A 10,140-nucleotide genomic window follows, 5' to 3' on the forward strand; every position below is an offset into this window, starting at 1 on the left:
AAGCCTTGTTTGGGATGATGGAGCTGGGGCTGGTCCTGCTTGGAGCAGGGGGTTGGACTAGATGTGACCTCCTGAGGTCTCTTCCACCCTCGTTTTTTTTATTCTTTGATTTTATGATCATGGCACTGTTCAGGGCTTCATCACGGGTAATTCTGCAGTGTTTCTATAAGGCTCCCAGGGAAAGTGCTAAGGAAGAGAAAGCTATTTAGAAAGCAGAAGTTATGCTGAGTGCTCTCAACTCCTGCCGACCCCAGTTGGTCTTGAAGGCACTTGACACCTGGAGGTCCAAGCCCTCAGCAGGTTGCATGAGCGTTGCAATGAAAAGGCCCAATCTTTCCAGGGACAGAAATGATGGCAAACTCTTACTGACTTCACTGGGGCAGGACTAGGTCCAAAATTAAGAGAAGTGGAGGTGCTCATTAAGATCCAGCAAGCACAAACATCCAGCTTTCCTCCATCATTGTTTAATCCTGCTCCAATAATGTTGGGGCAAAGCCTCTATTACTTCAAATACATCCGCGCCGAGATTTGCAGGCTTCCTCCATTTATTCTTCAGCAAACTGCTGATAGCAACAGATTCATGTTGTAGATGTTCTTCTTTTATTTTTCCTGGGGGTATAGATACCAGATGGGAGGACAGAGGGCAGATTTATGAGACAAGAACCAGAACGCCCTATTTTAAAGGTATGCTAAAGGCCAGTCTTGGTGTTTTTGGCTCAAGGCTTTTCACTGCTGCTCCTAGCATCTGGCACAGCCTGCATGTGTTCCCCATGTTCATGCTTTCTTCTGAAAACAGCTCTCTACTCCTTTTGTGCATACGTCTTAATTTCTTTTCTCCAGCCATTATGTTTTATTTTAGCTTGGTAACTGTATTATTTGCTTCTGTAATGCATTTTGCAGAGCAAACAGTAGGATGTACATGGAACAAACCGAAAGATTGCATTATATTGTATTGTATTTTAGAGCCCCCTTGCAGTAGGTGAAAAGACCATCTTTGATTCCCTGCTATTAAAAGCTAGTTAGGTTGTTTCTAGGGTTTTAAAATACAAACCCCTGTAGGTTGCTGCTAGCACCAGCCCACCTTCTCCGTTTCCGTCTCCCTCTCTCAATAGGGCCCTTAAATGTTTATATTGGCTTCTGTCTGCCTGGCAACATTTTGTTGCAAGTAGTTTAAAAAATGGCTGCTGTCATAAACCTGAAGCTCTAGTAACTCTAGCAGCCTTTAGTTATTCTTCCTGAGAGTTTCCTGTAGAAGGCAAAGCTACCCTAAGTGATAAAACATAAAGACTTAGTGCAATGAAATAGCTTCTTATATTCTGCAAATACCACTCTGTTCTGTCCCGAGCCTAATTTTTCATGGAGCAAATGCAAGCGCTGGCTGATTTCTGTTGACATTATTTCAATCCTGATGGAGACAATGATGCTCTGTCTGTACGAAGGCACTACTGCTGTGTGAGCTGACTCTGATGGGGCGAGCGTCACTCGGTGGTACAGCAGGGGAGGTTATAACCTGACAGACGACATGGCAAAAATAGCCTTTCCCCAGCGTGTGCTCCTCTCGTCATGATCCACAAGTCAGTCTTGTCCTGCCTGGGTCTGACTCCGCTGTGCAGTCGTACTTCCTGTGCTTCCCCTACCAGCAGCGCACAAGTCAGAACATCCATCTGGAAATGATGATGGTTCGAACTTTATTTCCTACCTGAATCATGAAAGAAAATTGAACTATTGACGCTTATTCACAGACTGGAATTTTCTGCAGGAAAAAAGACCATTTGCAATTGTTGAAATGTTTTGTTTTGCCCTTTTCTTTTTGGGGGTTGAAATGCAATTCCAGGGTGTCAGAAAAAGCAGTGTTTGGTTTTGTGTTGGTCCAACACTAATCTTTATCCTGCTGAGCTGCTGCAGTGAGTCACGGCAGGTGTAGAGTTGCCAACTCTCATGTTTTTTGGTGTTCTGAAAGTCTGTGCTTCAGGGATGTGAAAAACTTAGCTCTTTCTTCAATATGCATGTAAAAGAAAGAGCTCAGTTTTTTCACATTGCCCAAGTGTAGTTGTTGTTTCCCACTCACCTGTGGTCCCATCCCATCCCATCCCATCCCATCCCATCCCATCCCATCCCATCCCACCTCACCTGCCTGGCTGAGTGTGTAATGCTCCCACAGGTCCTGGACCAGGCTCCCTGGAGACCCCCATCCACCTGCTCCATCCGGCACCCCCAGCAATGGGTGCAGGGCAGACAGGCCGGGTCTGGCAGCAGTGGTGGAGACTGGCAGTGGCAGCTGGAAGGAGCCGCTGTTGAAGGGGCTATTGCAAAGGAAATCTGGCCACTGCATTACCCCAGCCCTGCCGTGTGCCCGGGGGCAGCTGGACCAGCTGTGTGTGCCATGGTCTGGGTTGCTCCACATTGCTGTGTGTGCCCTGGTCTGGGGTGGGCGGGGACGAGGAACCTGCCACAAGCTGGATAAAATGCTTTGGCAGGCCATATTTTATCCACCGGAGCCAGGATGTCTATTAAGGTGAACGGGGACGCAAGGCACCCAGACTTCTGCTGCCTCCGGGCACTGGCAGTGTAGATGGGCACAGATTAATTTCAAACTCATCTGAATGGAAACAGTGAGATGCAGGCTGATGAAGCAGCATGTCTGCATGGGGCTCAGGTGGACCTGGCACAAAATGTGCTCCTACGTGCATTAGTAGGAGCGTTGCCGGCAGATCGAGAGAAGTGATTCTTCCCCTCGATGTGGCCCTGGTGAGGCCACACCTGGAGTCCTGCAGTCAGTTTTGGTCCCCCACTACAGAAAGGATGTGGACACATTGGAGAGAGTCCTGTGGACAGCAGTGAAAATGGTAAGGGGGCTGGAGCACATGATTGATGAAGAAAAACTGAGGGAACTGGGCTTTGTAGTCTGGAGAAGACTGAGGGGGGATTTAATAGCAGCCTTCAACTACCTGAGGTGTCACTGCAAAAAGGATGGAGCTGGACTGTTCTCAGTGGCTATGTATAGACAAAATGAGGGGCATGTGTACACGATACTTTAAAGCAGGTTAAATGCGTTTGCGCCGCTTTAATGGTGTTGGTGTTCACATGCATTGGTGCACAGTAATTCCAGCCGCTGTAGCAAATTTGGCGGTGTAATGCACCTTAAGTGACTCAGAGCGCAGCAAACAAACTCCTTCGAGCAGTTTTAGTTTGCTGCTGTACAGCCGCGGAGCGGAGCACTGGGCCCCGTGGAGCTCAGGGGCTCTGCAGGAAGCCCGTGCAGGCAGCCTGGCAGCAGCCTGGGAAAGCAGTTCCGGTCTAAAGGGCCCTAAACTGAAGCGGTGTTTTTAAAAACGGGGGAGCCCCCGTTTCATCTACACACACCCATTGGTGGCAGATGACAGAACAAGGAGTGATGGGGCTCAAGTTGCAAGGGAAGCTTAGGCTGGATATGAGTAGGGGTCTGCTCAAATCAACGAGACAGCTGGCCGATTTTGCAGGCGGATTGTGGGGCTGGCCTCTATTTTCACGGGCTTATTGCAGTGGGCGCTGCCCACACCTCTGGGTGGCCAAAGGGCCCCGGTGGCCCTGCCCTTGCCACTTTTTGGCTGAGTGAGCAGTGGATTGTATGGCCCTGCCCCTCACCATTGATTGGTGGAGAGGGGCACAGCCATACGATGGGCAGGGCTGAGGGGCGGGAGCAGCAGCCCTTTTGGGCTCCGTTTCATGCCAGCGGACCCTGTCCCCACCTCCACCTTGGTGGGCTGTGCAGCTGGGCTGCAGCTGCCATTAGGACTGCTGGCTTCCCCTGGGAAAGTTATTTTCAGTAACTTTTTTTTTCTGTAGATTTCATGGGAAGTGCCAGATTTCATGATTTCGATCGCAATTTGAATAGTTCCCTAGATATGGAGAAAAGTTCTCTAACTCGGAGGGTGGGGAAGCACTGGAACAGGTTGCCCAGAGAGGTGGAGGACTCTCCATCCTTGGAGGTGTTTAAGACTGAGGTAGACAAAGCCTTGGCTGGGAGGTTGTAGTTGGGGCTGGTCCTGCTTGGAACAGGGGGTTGGACTAGATGTGATCTCCCAAGGTCCCTTTCTGGCCTCATTTTCTATGATTATGCTTGGTTTAAATTTTTCCAATGGAAAATTGAAAAAAAAAAATCAGTAAAATGCATTTGTTAAAAAAATTGGAAACCTTTAATTTGGCAGAAACTGCATTTTCTATGGACTCTACTGCATTTTCAGGATTTGGGTCAGGCCATTAGCACTTCCATATACATCAGGATGTTGTTATCTTACCTTTGTAGTTACTGGTTTGCAAAATCACCTGCACATTTTTTTTTAATCTTTCCATGAACATTCACCCTCCTGTCTCCATATGCAACATCGTTTTCATTGCTGTACTCTCATTTTTGTTCAGTTCATTGACCCCAGAACTAAACACAGGGGAAACCTGTTTCTCATGAGTCAAGGGTCACTCTGTTGAAGGTCTTGGACGGAGCTAATTTGTTATAACCAAGATCAGAATCTGATTTGATTTTTTTTTAAAATTTGTTTTAGCTCTGGTTTCACTGGTGTTGTATAGAGCTGGGCTCTATGAAATATGAAGGGGCCTTGTTTTTGGAAGTAGCTGCGTGAGACTTGCTTGTGAAGCAAAAATCAGCGTGACAGATATTTGAAGTACACAGAATCTGACTTCAATGCTTTCCATTTATTTTGTGCTGTGAAACTGATGATTCAGAACGTGACGGGACATTTTAATAGAAGATGGTCAGCTCTGGTACATACATTGTCAGATGAAGAGGGACACTCCGTGGAAAGAAGCTGTCTTTTAGGAATCGTGTACGGCCTCCTGTAATGTATTGGAGATGGATCTTAAATAAAATCTTAAGATGCAGTTAGATTTTTGGGTAGGGACACCAGTATCCTGCCAGGTAGCACCAGTCTATTGAAAACTAAGATTTCGTGTCCATTGATCTACCTTAAAAACCTTGGAGGTGTTTAAGACCCGGTTCAACAAAGCCTTGCCTGGGATGATGGAGTTGGGGCTGGTCCTGCTTGTAGCAGGGGGTTGGACTAGATGTGACCTCTTGGGGTCCCATCCACCTTCATTTTCTATGATTGTATGATCTGTGCTTTTTCTCTGCCATTGATTTCAGCGTGGTATTGTGATAAGCTGGAACATGAGCAAGAAGAAGTACAATTGTTTGAGTCTTTGTTTCAGGCGTCTCACACACCTGTTCACACACTTCTGAATTAGCCCAGTGAGGTTATGAATGTTGCTTACTGCATTTTAGCAAAGTGAAATTCCAAATTCTGAACCTTGCATTAGATCTGGTCCCCTCAGATTGGGCTGTTCAGCCAGATATATCAGTGTAGGCACTCACATTTGAAGTATCTACAGTGAAGGGCATTTTGAAAATCCATTTCGAGTGCCGAAATGGTTTCCCCATGGTCTTGCTTCATATTTGCTATATACAGATGGCTATGCAAGCGAGTGCTAAAGCCAGGGATAGGTTCTGGGGTTCCCTTGCTTTGGTTTTCTCATCAGCAACATTGGAACCATAATATACATTTGGATCGATGGAGACAAAGGTGGTCTAAATGTAAAGTGCTCCATTAGTATTTCAAGCATTAGAGCATTCATTAAAAAGAGGGAGCTCCATGTTGTATTTTTCTCCTTAGCCTCTTTACGTTGAGAATAGGCAAAATCTTTGTTGCAGAATGCGCGCTTGTTAGGCTAAGCCTTTCTTTTTTAAATGACCTGTCTGCAAACTAATCCCAATTTCTGCTTTGTGCAGTTTTTTTTTTTTTAAATATGTACCATTGCTTGACAAATAGCTTTCACAAATTAGCCTCTGGCTTTTTTACAGCCTGTTTTCAGGCAGCTACTTTTTTCTTTTTTTCTTTGGTTTTTTTTTTTTTGGAGTGTTTCAATATTCCAGGTTTGCAACTCCAGCCACCTGATTGGCTGTCAGAGTTGCGTGATACACGTTCTGTCCCTAGACTGGATGACCTCAATACTTACCAGGAGAGCTTCAAGGTACTGGCAGAGCACCGACTCTCTTAGAAAGCGGGTGAACTGTGGTTTAAAAAGAGATGTTTCGGGAGATAAACCAGCCTAGGAAATCTTAGCACATTTTGAGTGAGATTTTCAAAGCTGCACAGGGAAGCTGATGACCTGATTCTCATTAAGTTTAATTGGGCGTCCAAATTACCTAGGTGGATTTGAAAATCTCATCCTTTAAATCTTTGCCTTTCCTCTTTTGCACAGACAGACTATTATCCCTGGGAACGTACAGGGATTTTAGATTTAAAAATAACCAGCTGCTTTCTTTGCTAAGGGAGAAGGACAGATATAAATGAGATTTATCAGCTGTGCAGCAGATTTTGCAGGCAATTCTGCCTTTTGACACATTCACACCAATAACTGACTGTCTATAATAGGTGACAGGAGGAGTGCTTGTTGCACAAATACTCCCTTTTGCACTCCAGTCCTCCAACTTGTGCGTGGCAGCGGACCCAACATTTGCACTAGCCTCTCACAGATGACTGAAGAGAGGTGACTGGGACAGACCTGACCAAAGGCAACTGAAATGCAGATTTCTCCTGCAGGTTCGCAGGTAGGTAGCACTGCCATTCACTTTGCTCTAGATGATGCAGCAATCCACACCGGGGTGTTTTCTTTATCCTTGAAAGCGGTACAAAAGTAAGGAAAGGTGGCCAATAGGATGCTGCGTTCGGGTAGTGATGTGGCTAGCATCACATGTGGTTGCCTTCAACTCCCAGCCCGAATCACCTGGTACCCAGACGTACAGCTTGGGCAAAATGCGCCTGGGCAGTTGCCTCTGGTTTTGCCTTTCTCCCTCCGCTTTTACTGTTTTATGGCTTGCAAGTGAAGCAGCAAGCAGAGAGCAGCGCCACCCCATGGAGTGCAAGGAGTGCTGGGAAGTGCAAGGCATTCTGGGAAGTGTCGTTTTCTAAGGCTGGCCGTGGAGGTTGCTGCTGGGAAGGGGTTGGAACTTCCTTCCCAAAGCTGTGTCCAGAGGGCCAAAAACAATGCTGAAAAATGCACCCAAAAATGAGGGTCAGTTCTTCCCTCAGCAGCGGCGAGCTTCACTGCCACTCTACTAAACGATGTATCCCAGAATGCCTTGCGCTTTGGGAGACGAGGTTCTTTGGGTAAATGTGCTATCTTTTATTAAACCAACTTTTATTAGACCCTGTCTGTCTATATCCTTTAGACTCATACGGCTACAACCAAAACCCCTTTGGGCTTTGGGACGTGCATTGCCTAAGCTCGCCGTTTCCAGAAAGTGCAGGCAGACAGTAGCTGCTCTGTCCCTTCCCCACCCTGGGGTACAGGCTCACCTTGCTCACCCCATGTTACACTCCTGCTGGCACCTGTTTATAATGGGGTCAGCTGTAGGTGGTCTTTGCTATGAGTTCAGAGCATGACGTGAACTCACACTTGTGGATCTGGAGCAAGATTCTTCGCTGCCCCGTTGCTGTGTCTGTTTAGGAATGGCATTGCTTTGGCAAACATATGGGTTTCGTGCTGCAGATGGTGGGTCTGGAGCCCCCTGGTAGAGGGATACAGGTATCCCGTGTTTGGTGTATAATGCCTCACCCCAAACACTGGTTCTTCTCAGATAAAATGTATGGGCTGCACTCCTTAGGTCCCATCCGTTTGCAGGGAACAGTAGGTGCAAAGGGGCTTTATTGCTCTTAAACTGGTGTTTTCTAGCTGGTCTCAAAGTGCCACTTACAGCTCTAAATTGCACCAGCTGCCTACAGCCCCCATGGGACCACTCGACCAGCTAGAGAACAGCTGGACATAGGAGTTTCTCAGAGAGCAGCCCCTTTCCCTGGCCTTGAGTCCTGGCTCTGGGTCTTGGGGAGAAGTGAGAGGTAGGAGGGAGGTCCCCACGGAGCGGGTTTAGGGGGTTGTCTGTTTGCTTAGTGTGCTGGCATCTAGCAGCCAGGATTGAGGCCTCTTTTCAAGCAAAGGTAGTACAAAATCCTGCCTTCTTATCACAGTGTATCATAAGCATGCACCAAAGGCAAAGAAACCTTTACAAATGAGCGTCGCCTCATTCTTTTCACACCATCACTGTGCTTGTCCCCGGTATCCAGCTGGGCTCTCTGCTGCGAGTCCGTGGGCCACTTGCTTGCTTGTTATGCTTCTCCACATATGCAAGCCGGCTGCTTAGTTTGGGTCTGATTTTTAGATGAAGGAAAATAGTAAGAAGAAAGAACAAAAGTGGAGCCTCTGAGAGAAAGTGTGGGAGAGTGACTGCTGTCTCCACAAACTGGTGGTGGTCTGATGAATTTAGCTGCTCGGGTGAGAGAAAACAGTTGCATCCCAAGGTGATTGTCACATTGGCCATGTCTGTCACAGCCAACCCCCACAGGGGAAAACTGTAGGGGGGGGGCAGGGGTGTAGTGCCATCGTTGCATCCTCCCTATGATACCTTCTACACCCAAGAGTTTAAAACCAAGAGCCTGGCAGTGGTAGCACCATTTCTATTCAGGCAGCGGTGCGGGAGTCAGTTGAATGCATGACTCATTATAATCTACCAGATTCCTTCTAAACTTTTCATTCCCCAGGTATTACTGGTCCTTTCTCCTTTTTAATGGTCTTCCATAGGTCCACTAATCAAGCCATGCTTTCTTCTGCAATTCTGCTGTCTGGGAGTTGACCCTAGAAATGCAGTTCCTATTTCACAGCCCTGCAAGCTGTTTTTAACTCTAGCTAGAAACATTAACTCAGGTGTGGAAATAATGTTCAGTGAAGCATTGGATGCACTGTCAAGATGCTCAAGAAGACTAGATTTTGTTTTATGAATCTGAAAAAAGATGTGCATTTAATTCTCATGACTAGTGGACAAATGAGACAGCATCTTTTGATTTCCTCTCCACCCCCCAGTTTGCTGTGTTTTTTATACATAATAGATGATATAGCAAATTAATACATATTTAAATAGTATTTTTCTCCTTTGCTTTAATCTTCAACTGAATAATACAACCCAAGGTTCCTAGTGGTAACAGGTTACTCTCCCCAGCAGCATTTTAGTGGCCTATGAGGGTCACCCTTGAAGTCCCTTAATGTTTCACTTCCATCTTTCGTCTTACATTAAGGCGATAAAAGGCGGGATACAAATATTACTTAGATGTTCTTACAAATGGGAGACTTCCTATTGTACTTCTATGTTGGGGTTCTCAGCCACCACAGGCCTTGTCCCCCCCCCCAGTCTTTCTCTAGCTAGGCCTACCAGTCTAAACCCATCAGATAGGGTTTGAGTCTGAGGCTCTAGCTCCTTAATCCTCTCTGGGCCTGTGGCCCTCCTATTGCTTTCACTATGGAGCCAGGCCTTCTGGCCCCCTTTCACCCTGTGCCCCCTGGATGCCAAGTTGTTGGGTCTTCTGCATCCTCAGGCTTGGATCTTTCTTATAGCTCAGGCTACTAGCCAAGATCCCCACACTGGGACCCGGCTTCGAAGTCCTGCAGCCAGCTCTGGGCTACTGGCCTTGTACGGCTGCACGCCCTAGTGTACTAGGCCCTTTGGCCTTTTATGACTGTGCCTCAAGATGCTAATGAGGCCTCCTCCTCCCCTACAGCCTCCACCACAAACCACTAGTATATCAGTCAAAAATACAAAAAGTGAGTCCGTGGGCTATAACCACAAAAAAATAAAAATTAAAGAAGGCAATATGCCAACTTACGGGGGTTTTTTTATGGCTCTGTGCTCCTGCTTCCTACCATCTTCCCCAGTTAGGCTCCAGAGCAGCGAGAGACATGTGGGTGAAAGCCTGCTGCGCCCCTGCTCCCCCAAAGCCCCCCAGAGATGCCCCAGCAGCCACAGACTCCCCTGCTGACCCCCAGCACAGCCGGAGGTAAGCCCGTGGTGGGAAGGGGTTAACCCCTTAGTGAGTGGGAGGAGGCGGCTGAGTGGAGCCAGGCTGGGTCTCGCCCCTCCCAGGCCCCTACTTCACCCAGCCCCCCAGGGAGCCACCCAGCCGGAGCTGTGCGCGCACAGGTGCGCTTCTCTGCCAGTGCGTGAGTTAGCGCGGAGTTTGCGCAGGAGGGTGTGTGGGAGGGCCCGAGACTCTGCCTGCGAACCCCCCAAGGTAGACAGTCCCAGCCGTAGCCAGCCTACCA

General features: G+C 47.6%; 1 protein-coding gene across 1 annotated transcript in view; it reads left to right on the forward strand.

Annotated features, from left to right (window-relative positions):
* The window catches only part of LOC109287189 (VPS10 domain-containing receptor SorCS3), a 541,768-nt gene that overhangs the window by 177,676 nt on the left and 353,952 nt on the right, over positions 1-10,140 (forward strand). The gene's annotated exons all lie outside the window — the stretch shown is intronic.

The sequence above is a fragment of the Gavialis gangeticus genome, unplaced genomic scaffold (assembly GCF_001723915.1).
Source record: "Gavialis gangeticus isolate Ggan-Ray unplaced genomic scaffold, GavGan_comp1, whole genome shotgun sequence".
In the NCBI taxonomy this organism is placed as follows: domain Eukaryota; kingdom Metazoa; phylum Chordata; order Crocodylia; family Gavialidae; genus Gavialis; species Gavialis gangeticus.